The sequence below is a fragment of the Phaenicophaeus curvirostris genome (assembly GCF_032191515.1).
Source record: "Phaenicophaeus curvirostris isolate KB17595 chromosome W unlocalized genomic scaffold, BPBGC_Pcur_1.0 scaffold_35, whole genome shotgun sequence".
In the NCBI taxonomy this organism is placed as follows: domain Eukaryota; kingdom Metazoa; phylum Chordata; class Aves; order Cuculiformes; family Cuculidae; genus Phaenicophaeus; species Phaenicophaeus curvirostris.
In genome coordinates this window covers 2,806,820-2,821,211 of record NW_027206664.1, presented here as the reverse complement: position 1 = coordinate 2,821,211, position 14,392 = coordinate 2,806,820, and the positions used below count along the sequence as shown (strand labels likewise).

The 14,392-nt window shown below is 42.9% G+C and overlaps 1 protein-coding gene across 2 annotated transcripts in view; it reads right to left on the bottom strand.

Annotated features, from left to right (window-relative positions):
- The window catches only part of LOC138733829 (ubiquitin-associated protein 1-like), a 97,822-nt gene that overhangs the window by 73,389 nt on the left and 10,041 nt on the right, over window positions 1-14,392 (bottom strand). The window lies entirely within an intron of this gene.

Genomic DNA, 14,392 nt, shown 5'->3' with positions numbered 1-14,392 from the left:
GCTTCATTTCCTCAGGATGTTTTGACAGATCTGACTCAGCTTCAGCAATCTAGCCTTACTTCTATTTAATAACTTGACCAGAGTAGGTTACTGGATGAGATTGTCCCATGACTATCCAGTCATACCCACAGCTTCTTTTCTCCAAACATTTAACATATTGGCAACAAAATGGGACTGCTAACAGTACAGAGATTTATCTCAGTGGACCATCATTACTGTGACAAAACAGCAAGATTATTTTTTTTAAAGACTGAAAGTGGAAAGACTATGCGTTGATCCTTCCTCAATAGCAATACCAAATTTTTTCCTGTAACCTGAGAATCAGTCCTAGTCTGCCTCTTCTATAACCCTTGTCTGATTAAATACAGCTTACTTTAACAAATAAATCCAGTGCTACCTAATGACAGAACAGAATAATCACATTTACATTCCTGCAGTAACGTCAAATTACAGAACTATGCCTTGAAGGAGGTTTGTAGTAAAATGGATACACAACTTCTCTTTCCCTTCAAGTTGGGAAAGAAAACCTTTACATTACATGGTAGAATTAATTTATCCAGAGTATAGCTAGATTCCTACACTAAATACTGATGTATTTCAAGCGTTCATCTCCTTGGGACAGGGGAGACAAGGCAGAGAGGTAGAAGGCAGAATTTCATCAGTCCAATATCATAACACGTATAGAACATCCCAAGAGACAATTAGACCTTCAGAAACACATACTACTTGCACATGCAATCTGGAAGCTCCAGTATTAAAAGGATGATACTATCATGTCACACAAACAGATGTGACAGCCATTCTGTCAACCAAATGTGTATTTCTAGAGTTCATCTCCCAGCTCCAAAATCCGCTCAGAACACCTAGTCATGCATGCCACATTTAACTACTTCACATTTGTCTACCTTCATTTATCTTGCATCTCATAATACACTTATAGATTTTTAAAGCTGTATTTATTAAGGATTTTGCAGTTGAAGATTTTCATATAGAAGATATTACAGAACATAACAGTATTACATTTATGTCCACACTTGAATTTGCTAGCTTTCCCTTTGCATACAAATTAGGAAAAAAAAATAGTGTTACTTAAAAGTAACAAACTTGTTACTCTCTTTATCTGCATTGTCTTTGCAAAGAAATTACTTTATTAAGCACAGGCATTCAGTGATCTAGGAAGTGATTATGAGATTTTTACCAGCTATCAAAAAATGTCCAGGTAAGTCCACAGAAATCATGTATTAAGCCCCTAAGAAATAAGAAGGAAGCCTGTAACTACAGATATTTTGAAAACTGCCCCCTGCTGAGACACTAATCAGAATCTAGTAATTGTTCTTCCACAGAAAATTCACTGGCCTAAAGGAATTGCATTTTGTGCTTGTGCAAGCACAATACTTTCCTTATCAGCTGTGTGAGTCCTGAAATGCATCTCCCCCTCCACCTTGAAAAGTCTGACAGTTCTTCAGATTAAAATGATAACACAAATAGGTGGCTGATTAAAACTTGATAAAGAATCTTCTTACTCAAAGATTTTCTTTATTTTATTCCTCAAAAAAGTATCTAGAGGACAATACCTCAAACAGTTATATGCTTAGTTGTAAAAGTAATTGCCAGTACAGAGTCCTGCCAGCCAATGACCACTGATAGAATTACAGCTTGATTAATAACAAATCCAGATTTATAAGGAACTTACAAGTCTGGTTAAGGCAATACATTAACTTACTCACTCCCCCTCTTCGTAATACAGAATCTAAAGGTACTTTCTGAAAAGCACAATAAAATCCCTTTGTTTTACACTTTTACAAACACAGGAAGCAAAATGAAACTCAATAATCTTTCCTTTTTTTTCTACCAAGAAGTCAAATAATAGACTGGCAACAAACTGCTTCTAGTGACCTAATTAAAAGATTAAGAACACATTCTTTTCTCAGAGGGTATGCAGCATAAAGCTTTTCTATTCCTTTTGCCATCTACAATTTTATTCCAGATGATTAGAAGAGTCATAGTTGTAGGAGTGTCTCTACTGAAGGGGACAGAGGGTCTGATATGTCAAGCAGACCCCACTCACAGGGAAGTCTGCTGCCTCCCAGGAGCCCGGGTAAGGGATGTGGCCAGGAAACTTCCCAACCTGGTAAGATCTACAGACTATTACCTGTTACTGCTGCTCCATGTGGGAGGGGATGAAGCAGCAGTACAAACCCCAAGGGGGATTAAAAGAGATTTTAGGGCCTTGAGACAGATACTGAGGGAATCTGGGGCCCAGGAGACTTATTCTTCCCTCCTTCCAGTGACGGGTGGTGCCATAACACAGCTCAGAAGGGTCCAGTCACTTAATATATGGCTCCGTGGCTGGTGTCACCAAAACAACTTTGCGTTTTCTGATAAAAGGATGGCCTACACGGCACCGGGACTACAGGCTTCAGATGGGAGCCACCTTTCTCAGAGGGGGGTGGGAGAGTCTTTGCCCAGGAGCTTGCAGGGCTTGTAGACAGGGCTTTAAACTAGATATGAAGGGAGAGAGGGATAACATCAAGCCAGCCTGTAACAAATGGTGGGAAGACGGGTGGCAGGGGTCAGGTGTTAGGGAGGACACTTCCCTAAAACACCTTGTAGGTAATAAAGGGTCCACTGGGAAGGTGATGCAATCGGCAGCCCAGCTGAACTGCCTTTACACTAACACACAAAGCTTAGGTAACAAGCAGGAAGAGCTGGAGGCTACCATGCTACTGGAAAGCTATGATCTAGTTGCCATCACGGAAACGTGATGGGACGAATCCCATGACTGGAGTGTGGCTATTGATGCCTACAGGCTGTTCAGAAGGCACAGACCTGGAAGGAGGGGTGGAGGTGTTGCCCTCTATCTCAGGAAGGGGATAGAATGTGAAGAGCTGTCGTTGAAGAGTAGCCACGAATAGGTTGAGAGCTTGTGGGTCAAAATTAAGGACAGAAAAAACAATGGGAACCTTGTAGTTGGTGTATACTACAGGCCATCCAATCAAGGGGAACCGACCGATGAAGTCTTCTTCCTCCAACTACAGGAGGCTTCAGGCTTGCAAGCTCTCATCCTACTTGGGGACTTCAACCACCCCGACAAATGCTGGAAAATTATCACAGCAAGCTGTAGGCAATCCAGGAGACTCCTGGAGTGCGTTGAAGATAATTTCCTAGTCCAGCTGATAGAGACCCCCACCCAAGGAGATGCAATACTGGACTTTATGGTCACCAGTACAAGTGAACTCATCAGTGATATTAGGATCGGAGGCAGCCTGGGTTGCAGTGATCACGCACTGGTGGAGTTCAAGGTCCTGAGGGATATGGGACAGGTGAAGAGTATAGTCAGGACACTAAATTTCAGGAAAGCAGACTTCTATCCCTTCAAGGTATTACTCAGTAGGATACCCTGGGACGTGGTCCTCTGAGACAAGGGAACAGAACAGAGCTGGCAAATATTCAAGGATGCTTTCCATAAAGCACAAGAGCTCTCAGTCCCTCTATGTAGAAAATCAGGCAGGGAAGGGAAGAGACTGGCACGGCTGAGTCGAGACCTGCTGGTTAAAGTGAAGAAGAACAGGCAACTACACAGGCAGTGCAAGCAGGGACGGGTAACCTGAGACATGTATAGGGATACTGCCTGGTTGTGTAGGGATGAAGTCAGGAAGGCCAAGGAGCAGCTGGAGCTGAACTTGGCAAGGGAAGTGAAGACTAACAAGAAGGGCTTCTACAGGTACGTCAATCAAAAGAGGAAGGTCAAAGAGAACGTACCCCCACTGATGGTTGGAAATGGTGATCACGTATCAACAGATGAGGAGAAAGCTGAGGTACTCAACAACGTTTTTGCCTCAGTCTTCACTGATAACTGCTCTCCTCATCCCTCCTGGGTTATGGGACAACAAGATGGTGACCAGGGGGATAAACCCCCTCCCACTGTAGAGGAGGATCAGGTTCATGACCACCTGAAGAACCTGAACATTTATAAGTCTATGGGACCTGATGAGATGCATCCCAGACTCCTGAGGGAATTGGCTGATGTGGTTGCCAAACCACTCTCCATGATATTTGAAAAGTCATGGGAATCAGGAGAAGCCCCTGGTGACTGGAAGAAGGGTAATGTTGCACCCATTTTTTAAAAGGGCAGAAAAGACGACCCTGGGAACTACCGACCTGTCAGCCTCACCTCTGTGCCTGGGAAGATCATGGGATGGATCCTCCTAGAAGCCATGCTAAAGCACATGGAGGACATGGAGGTGATTAATGGCAGCCAGCATGGCTTCACCAGGGGCAAATACTGTATGACCAACTTAGTGGCTTTCTATGATGGGGTAACTGCAGCAGTGGACACGGGTAAACCGACGGATGGGATCTATCTAGACTTCAGTAAAGCCTTTGACACAACATCCTTCTCTCTAAATTGGAGAGATATGAATTTGATGGGTGGACTATTTGGTGGATAAGAAACTGGTTGGATGGTTGCACTCAGAGAGTAGTGGTCAATGGCTCAAATACAGATGGAGATCCATGTTTAGCGGTGTCCCTCAGGGGTTCATACTGGGACTGGTGCTGTTTAATATCCGCATCAATTATACTGACAGTGAGACTGAGTGCACCCTCAGCATGTTTGCAGGTAACACCAAGCTGAGTGGTGCAGTTGCCACACTGGAAGGACGAGATGTCATTCAGAGGGACCTGGACAAGCTGGAGAAATGGACCTCTGAGAACCTCACAAGGTTCAACTGGACCAAGTGCAAGGTCCTACACCTGGGTCGAGGCAATCCCCGTTTTCAGTACAGGATGGGGGATGACGTGATTGAGAGCAGCCCTGCAGAGAAGGACTTGGGGGTGCTGGTCAATGAGAAGCTCAAGATGAGCCGGCAGTGTGTTCTTGCAGCCCAGAAGGCCAACTGTATCCTGGTCTGCAGGTCGAGGGAAGTGATTCTGTCCCTCTGTTCCTCTCTTGTGAGACCCCATCTGGAGTACTGTGTCCAGTTCTGGAATCTTCAACATAAGAAGGATATGGAGCTGTTGGAACAGGTCCAGAGGAGGGCTACAAGGATGATCCGAGGGCTGGAGCACCTTCCATATGAGGACAGGCTGAGAGAGTTGGGCTTGTTCATCCTGGAGAAGAGAAGGCTCCGAGGAGATCTTATAGTGGCCTTCCAGTACCTGAAAGGGGCCTACAAGAAAGCTGGAGAGGGACTATTCATAAAGGCTTGTGGTGATAGGACAAAGGGGAATGGGTATAAACTGGAGATTTAAAGGGCAGATTTAGACTAGACATTAGGAAGAATTTCTTCACCATGAGAGTGGTGAGACACTGGCCCAGGTTGCCCATGGAAGTTGTGGCTGCCCCATCCCTGGAGGTGTTCAAGGCCAGGTTGGATGGGGCCTTGGGTAACCTGATCTAGTGGGATGTCCCTGCCCATGGCAGTGGGGTTGGAACTAGATGATCTTTAAGGTCCCTTCCAACCGAAACTATTCTATGATTAATGGTGATTTTACTCATATAAACTCCTTTCCTTACTACATGTGCCTCCTATATTTCTACGTGAAATTATTATACGTTACTATGCAAAGATGCCACATTATGGTATTAGTTATTAGGGTGGAACCCAGCGTGACTTTGTTGTATCTTGACATAGCACATCTGGTAATAGGCTATGTCAAGTCATTTCAGTCATGGCTTTATTTGCTGCTAACCTAGAGATGTCAAATGCTGCAAGCGCAAACCAATACACCACGAAAAATGGCACACCAGTGTCTGAGGGATTGTGTGCCAGCAAGACCCTTTGGTCTGCCACCTCAGAGGAAGTGAGGGATCGCACTCCAAGTGGCAGCAAAGATGCAAAGGTTATGGATGGGTTAGCGACTACAGCGAGTAGTCACTTAGGAATTAAGACTATTCCCCTCAGGAGGTAAAGGGATCAACGGGCAACTGAAGTGCATCTACACCAATGCACACAGCATGGGAAACAAACAGGAGGAACTAGAAGTCATTGTAAGGCAAGAAATCTATGATATAATTGCCATCACAGAAACATGGTGGGATGACTCACATAACTGGAGTTCTGTCATGGTTGACTATAAACTCTTCAGGTGGCGTAGGCAAGGAAGGAGAGGCAGTGGGATAGCCCTCTATTTTAGAGAGCATTTTGATAGCCTTGAGCTCAATGGTGGTGATGATAGGGTTGAGTGTCTATGGGTAAAAATCAGTGGAGCACCTAACAAGGCAGATGTTGTGGTAGGAGTCTGCTATAGACCACCCAGCCAGGAAGAAGAGGCTGATGAGATATTCTACCAGCAACTGGGAGAAGTCTCACGATCACTAGCCCTCGCGGGAGACTTCAACTTACCAGATGTCTGCTGGAAATATAATACAGCAGAGAGGAAACAGTCTAGGATGTTCCTGGAGTACACGGACAACAACTCCCTGACACAACTGATGAGTGAGCCGACTAGGGAAGATGGCCCGCTGGACCTGTTGTTTGTGAACAGAGAAGGCCTTGTGGGAGATGTGACGGCTGGAGGATGCCTGGGGCACAGCGATCATAAGATGATAGAATTCTCAGTTCTAGGAGAAGTAAGGAAGGGGGTCAGCAGAATGGCCACCTTGGACTTCTAGAGGGAAGACTTTGGACTGTTCAGAAGGCTGGTTGGTAAAGTCCCTTTGGGAGGCAGTCCCAAGTGATTCTGCCCCTGTACTCGACATTGGTGAGACCACACCTCAAATCCTGTGCTCAGTTTTGGGCCCCTCAGTACCAGAAGGATACTGAGGCACTGGAGCGTGTCCAGAGAAGGGCAACAAAGCTGGTGAAGGGGCTGGAGAATAAGTCTTATGAGGAGTGGCTGAGGGAACTGGGGTTGTTTAGCCTAGAGAAAAGGAAGCTGAGGGGAGACCGCATCACTGTCTACAACTACCTGAAAGGAGGTTGTAGAGAGGTGGGTGTTGGTCTCTTCTCCCAAGTGATAGGTGATGGGACAAGAGGAAATGGCTTTAAGTTGCACCAGGGCAGGTTCAGATTAGACATCATTAAAAAAATTCTTCACTGGAAGGGTTATCTGGCACTGGAACAGGCTGCCCAGGGAGGTGATTGAGTCACTATCCCTGGAGGTGTTTAAAAGACAGGTAGATTAAGTGCTCGGGGATATGGTTTAGTAATGGACAGGTACAGTTGGATTCAATGTTCTCAAAGGTTTTTTTCCAACCAAATGATTCTATATTCTATGCTATGATTCTATAAAGTGCTTAAATAAATCTGTTAATCTCCAGCAACATAGACCAGACCAACTAGGAGCTCACAACTCTTTATTACTAGTTTCCATTATACCAACTACCAACAGCTTAGTAGCTTTAATATATTCATATTCAGACCATTTTCCAGATGAAGAACTGACTGCCTCTTGGATAGTACTCATATTCTTCTGATTTTCCCACTTAAGCAGAGAGTTTTTGAACACGTTTACCCAGGTGTGTGGGCTTTTGAAATATCTGGCAAGGCAAGAAATGTGGAGCATGTGAAGATAAAACTGACCCCTGTGAGTGTCAGGTAATACTATGGAAAGGTGTAAAACCCAACTATGCTTCTTTCTTTGCCTTAAACATTTTTTCTGAAGGCTGGCTATTTGTGTGTTTGTTTTGTGGCGCCAGCAACGAATAGTGGAGGTGGTGCAGCAGCAGACGTCCCCAAGAATGGACCTTGGGATATCGCCTGAGGGCCTCATCAGGGGCGCCAGTTTCAATGGAGGGGAAGTGCAGGAGTAAGCACCGCTCCCCCTCGCCTGGCTACCTAAAAGAAGGAGGTTGTGGAGAGGAGGGAGCTGGGCTCTTCTCCCAAGTGACAGGCGGCAGGAGGAGAGGAAATGGCCTCAAGCTCCGCCAGGGGAGGTTTAGGCTGGACATTAGGAAAAAATTTTTCACAGAAAGGGTCATTGGGCACTGGAACAGGCTGCCCAGGGAGGTGGTTGATTCACCTTCCCCGGAGGTGTTTAAGGCACGGGTGGACGAGGTGCTAAGGGGCATGGTTTAGTGTTTGATGGGAATGGTTGGACTCAATGATCCGGTGGGTCTCTTCCAACCTGGTGATTCTATGATTCTATAATTCTGTGAAAACTATAGAACTACATCCAGTGGTGGCAAATCCCTATCCCTTACCACCAAATTAAAAAATCAAATGTTGTTTACCATACTGGATTTAAAGGATACCTTCTTCTGCTTGATCTTGGCTGAAGAAATCAAAAAGTTATTTGCCTTTGAATGAGAACCCCCGGAAACTGGTTGAAAAACACAACTAACCTGAACAGTATTGCCTCAAGGTATTAAGAACAACCCAACTATTTTGGGGAACCAGCTGTCCTGGAAACATGGGACTGGAACCCTGCTGCAGTATGTGACTTCCTGATAGTTACACAAACAGAGGACGACTGTGAGCAACGGACCGCAAGTCTATTGAACTTCTGGACTGAGTGGGTATCAGGTCTCTCAGCATAAGGCCCAGCCTACGCAGCGACAACTTACTTACCTTGGATTCGAGATCTCCAGAGGACACAGACAGCCCGAAAGGAAGCTATTTGCTGCACACTCATGCCAGGAATGGTAAAGGAGCTCAGAATCTTTCTGGGAATGGCAGGTTGGTGTCATTTATGGATATATAACTATGGACTCTTAGTGAAACCATTGTATGAACTTTTGAAAGACTATCCAATGGGATCATGAAAATTGGCATGGACTGGGGTAGGCAAGAAGGGCATGTGAATAATTAAAGAAGGAATTGATGAAGGTCCCAGCTTTAGGTCTCCCTGATGTTTTAAAGCTATTCTGGTTATTTTCACCACTAACACTGTGAATCCAGCATCTTTCCTTAGCTGAGTTACTTTGAAACCAGTGATACATGACTGCCTGAAGATCATGGAGACAGTATATTCTAGCCGTCCAGATCTAAAAGAAGAACTGCTTATGGATGCAGAAGATTCCTGGTACAGCAATGGAAGCAGCAATAATCACCCTCACTCAAACATTGGAACGGACTCCCTAGCGCCCAAGGAAAACACATTAAACATGCAGCAGAAATCTTAAGATTGCTGAAAGCTGTAAATCTTCCAGAAGAAGTGATTATCATGCACTACAAAGGTCACCAGAGAGGTAATAGTGACCAGGAAATTGGTAACAAATAGGTAGGAAATTTTGAGGCCAGGAAGGCTGCAGAAAAAGGCAGAAGTAATATCTGCTTTGATTGCAGACGGTAAGCTTCAAATCTCTGATTCTGATTTAAAACTGGAGAAATATTAAAAGGAAACCTGATTAACAATATGGCACAAAGGGAAGTAGATGATGGGTGTAGATGATGTCCATGTTCCAGATGGACAAATAATAATGCCATCAGGAGTGCTATGGAAATTGGTCTTAGATGAGTATAAAAAAAACAAAACCAAACCCATTGGGGCACAGGTATTCTGTATAAACAATTGAGTAAGAAATTGGTGAATAGGAATGCAAATAAATTTCTCTGAACTCCCAAGAAAAGGGGGTACTGGTATTTATTAGTTTTAACAGATACTTTCTCAGGTTGGCCAGGAACTTTTTCTTGCAGGACAAATGAAGTCACAAGAGTATTGTTGAATGAAATTACACCTTGTTTTGGAGTGCCTGCAGCAATATCGTCAGATAGAGGTACTCATTTGTGCTAAAGTGCTAAAAAGGTTAGTGAAATTTTAGGAATTGATTGGCAGTTACATACCCCATACTGACCACAGGCTAGTAGCCAGGTGGAGAAAATGAATCATATGATTGTTGCTGATAAAACAGCAATGAGCTAAAATTTGTCAAGGAGCCTTTGGCCTTGGTTAGGATTGAACCAAGCCAAGGTGCAAGAAAGGCATTTGCTCCATATATCTATTGCAGTATACAGGAGAAGGTCTTACACAGTTTGGTGTACAAGGATGTTTAATCACCTTGCAAAAACAGCTGAACTTGCTTGAAAAACAAAAAGAATCACAGAATCACTAGGTTGGAAAAGACCCACTGGATCATTGAGTCCAACCATCCCTATCAACCATTAAACCATGCCCCTCAACAAAGAAAAAGAACCCAAAAAAATCAACCTGTATTAGCTGCACAGGCTAGAGGTTTAGATCAACCAGTATATCCTGTTACATCTGGGGATGGGGTTTATGTTAAAGATTTTACAGGAAAACCATTGGGAGAACAGTGGAATGGACCATACCAAGTATTTTTAATAGCCTTCACAGCGGTCAGGATTAAAGAGCAGCTGACTTTGATCCACTTTTTTTCCAGTGAAAAAATCACCTACCAGCCAGTGGACTACAGAACACATAAAGTAAACTGTAAAGATGGAAAATTGTTAATATAATTGTTAATGTACCCATTAGGAGAAGTTTTATTTTCTGAAGGAAGGAATAAATCAATAAGAATAATAAGAATAATAAGAATAATAAGGATAATAATCAAATCCTGGCCAGCTTGCAGTAAGAATGTGATTGTAACAGGAGTTTAGCTTGTTTACTAGTTGAAACAAGAACAGTCCCCCAGCAGGAACAAAGGACAGACCTGAACTAACCAAGCGGATGAAATGAGGAAGGAGATAAGATAATGAGGAGAGGAGCCAGGCAGAGGTCTGGTGGCCACTCCAGGTCAATGGCCATAACAAAGCCCATCTGTGCAGCAAGGGGAGAATGGGCGATTATGTCTCTGCCACTTTGCCTATCAGGATGTCCAAACTGGCCCATGGTCACACACCCACCCCCCCTCCTCCCACATACCAAGCAGGTATGTGGAGATGAGAAACAAAAACAAAGACTCAGAGGTGGTCCTCAAAACAAAAGTATTAATAAGAAATGTTATGAGTTTTGTGACTGAAGCGTCCTGATCTACGACCCTGGAGTTCTCTGGATTCCTACACATGGGTGGAGGTTGCACTGGAATCCATTGTCCCCTTATCATCAGAACCACCGACAAAAGGTAAAGGAGATTGGGCCGATTGGCACCCCAGATCTTATCACTCCAGAACAGACTATAAGAGAAGGAGAGGAGCAAGCACAAATATGAGCTCCCTCTCAGCTGGCCTGAGACCCCCCCATCGACGTCGTCCACAGTCCACGGGCACCGTGCCGGAGCGTTTGCAGAAACTTCACAGCAGCTTCTAGGAAACATCTAAAGACTATCACCGAACTCCGTAGAGGTCGTACAGTCTTTTTTCAACCCTTATAGAATGCTAATATTGACCTAGATGTAAGCTTATATTCTTGACTTAGAATTGTAACATTATAGTTAATAAACTAAATGTTTAAATACAATTCTGGGTCCAACTCTGTCTACCTCGGGGTGTGACACAGAGTGGGTGACAAGATATGATAATGAGTTCTATGTATGTTTAACCAATATTTCCCCAAATATGTAACCAGTGTTTCTTGGAATCTATATGAATATGTATGTTTAACCCGTATAAAAGTCCTGTAACCAGCCTCAATGGACACATATTAGGTGAAACGATTCCCTGTGTGTCCGGCGTCATATTATGTATTAAAGCAATACTTGCTTAATAATCAAATTGGCACTGATTATTGAGTTTGGCCTTTTTCATGGCATCATTTCCCGTAAGTGGGATGCCTCTATAAAATAAACATTTGGGAAGAACTGGCTTGTACAATATACAATAGTATGCCCTTATGTTTAAATGCTGGTTCTTCAGCACAAAACATATTTATATTTACTTTGTGTGCATTGGGAAGCCCCGCAAGCATTCAAACCTTGTGAAACTACACATGGTTGTCAAACCTTTGTCATATAAAACTTTGTCATATAAAGCTGAAATTACGCTGGCTTCCTTTTAACACCAGGAGTAGCCGTGCCCATGAATTATAATACTTTGAAGAGATTTATTTGTAGCTATGCAAGGAGCCTCAATTATATCTCTCGAGCCTTGGAGGCCTTAAATCTTGAAACTAGACAACTTCATGTAGCAGTCTTAGAAAATAGAGCCGCAATTGATTACCTGTTATTAAGACACCATAAAGGATGCTCTGATTTTGAGGGCATGGGTTGTTTCAATTTGACCAATCAATCCCAGACTGTAGGAACCTCTATAAAAATTTGTATGGCCTTCTTAGCTCCATACAAGAGCAGGAAGGTATAGATTTTTCTTGGCTAATTTCCTGGCTCCTAAACTTGCCCTGGTTAAATTTTTTTTTTCTTTGTGTTGTAGCATTGGGATTATTAGTTTTGTTAACCCGTATAGTGTTTCAATGTGCATTTTGGTGTTGTCAGTGAACAGTAGAAGATTATGAGACATGGAAAAGAAAACAGATCAGACACACAGTAGAATCAGGAAAATATTTCAAGAGAACTTTAAACAAGAGGACTTGTTGTGACTCTTTTGCAAAAACCTTGAAAAGGGGGGGATAGAAATGGTGATTTGGAAATGGTGAGATGGAATGTCAACTGCAATGTGTTAAAAAACAAGATTAATGACTAAGATAAGGATAAGGACCACTCAGATATGGCCACCTTAACAACTCTGTGTGGGATTGATTTCACCCCCCCTGGATATGCAATGAGGTTCCAGGAATGAAGTGTGCTTGTCTTTTCAGGGACAAATATGAATATGAAAACAATTCTGAGTATATAAAGTTCTCTGAAATCACTGTTGGGTAGAAGCACTCTGAGGACAAATCCCAGGTCTTATCCAGTGCTGTATAAAGTGTACCTGCCTTAATGGTTAAATTAAACTATTAAGCATAAGTTTCTTTGTTTCAGTGGTCTGCTAGATTGGTCCAGAAACCTGACTCCTACCTATTCTGCTAGTTTGAGAGTTTTGTCTCTAGGATAACAAGTATTGGACACTGCAAAACACCATGTGAACATTGGAAATAGAGCTCTTCTACATTTTTGATGCTTTTTCATCATTAAGATTTATCTATCCATCAACGTATACTATACAACAATTCTCTCAGCTGATAATTATATTCTCTATATTGATCAATATACTCTTAAAATATTCTAAAAATTGAAATTCAGTTCATTAAAGAGAAACTAACATTTATTCATTTACATATCTTCCAGAGTGTCTGATCTTAGTAGAAGCAACGTCTTCCCTGACTCCTTTGTTCCACAGTGCTCTCAACGGCGGGGAAGGGGGGGGCTGTGCAATCAGTTTCAGTTTTGTTTCTGTGACTAAACTCACAAACATTAAGTTTATAACTACATGTTTTCTCTCCCCCTATCATTATAATTAAGGTTTTGCCTAAAAGGTTTAAGCCACCCAACTGCAATGGTCATCTACTGCATCACTGCACTTTTGAATCACAATTCTGCACATACAGAAAACTAAAGTCATTAAGTAGCAGTACTACTGCGGTACTACAACCTAACACCATCCTGCACATGGCCTTGAATAAATCAGTCCCACTCTGCTATGCTGATACCACGGTACAGTCTCAGCTCCATTCCTCTCCCCATGGCTAATACAGTGGTACACACATAGCTCTGTTCTGCCTGGAGAAGAGGAGGTGGCCCAAACAGGTTCCCTCACCCCTGAAAAATGGTGTTGCAGAGCCAACAGGTATGCAGGGTCAGCCCTAGGAAGCCATCAGTTGTAGGAGTGCCTGCACAGGGGCACAAAGTTCCATGCTCCAAGGACAATGGAAGGAATGTGAGGAAGAGGTCTGGCTACTTGCAGTACCACCGGTTCCTCTTTTTCCTTAACACCTTAGGTCACAGTTGAAACAAGATTTCCCTCACAAAGCTCCCACAAAAGCCTCTTAATCCCATAACAGGCTGCAAGATGCAGTATTCCCTCTATCAGTAGCACAGCCACTGAAGTTATATCACCAGTCACAACTCAGTTTCTCCTTAATTTGGCAACACTCCATTTAAGAATATCCACCTCAAAGTGCTTAAATTCATCATGAATAGATTTTTACTAAGTCCAGGATGGCAGCTATATTAGTTGTACAGCCAAGTGCCAGAGTCCACCCACTTATCTCTATTCTAATGAGATATTAAATTTTTTTTTTTGCTTCTTCAGAATTTTTAAATGATGTGAGGAATACAAACACTTGATAAGGTGATTGCTCATTTCCATCTAATGTAATTTCTCTTTGTAATAAAAAAAACCAAAGCAATCTTAACTTTCCATTTAAATTGACAGATTTTGAGCTATCAAAACTCAGAAAGCTAGTTCTTGTATTATACTAAAAAGCTTCACAAGTGTTAAGCGTTTTCCTTTTAGTAAGCACTGAGTTAAACAGAACACAAGGCATTATCAGGAAGTTAGAAACTACAAAACTGAAGCATTCTTACACCAGTGTATACACCTGTGATATGTCTGCATCTCAAATGCAGAGAAAGATATGATCTTCCCTGTTGAAAAGCAGAATGGCTAAC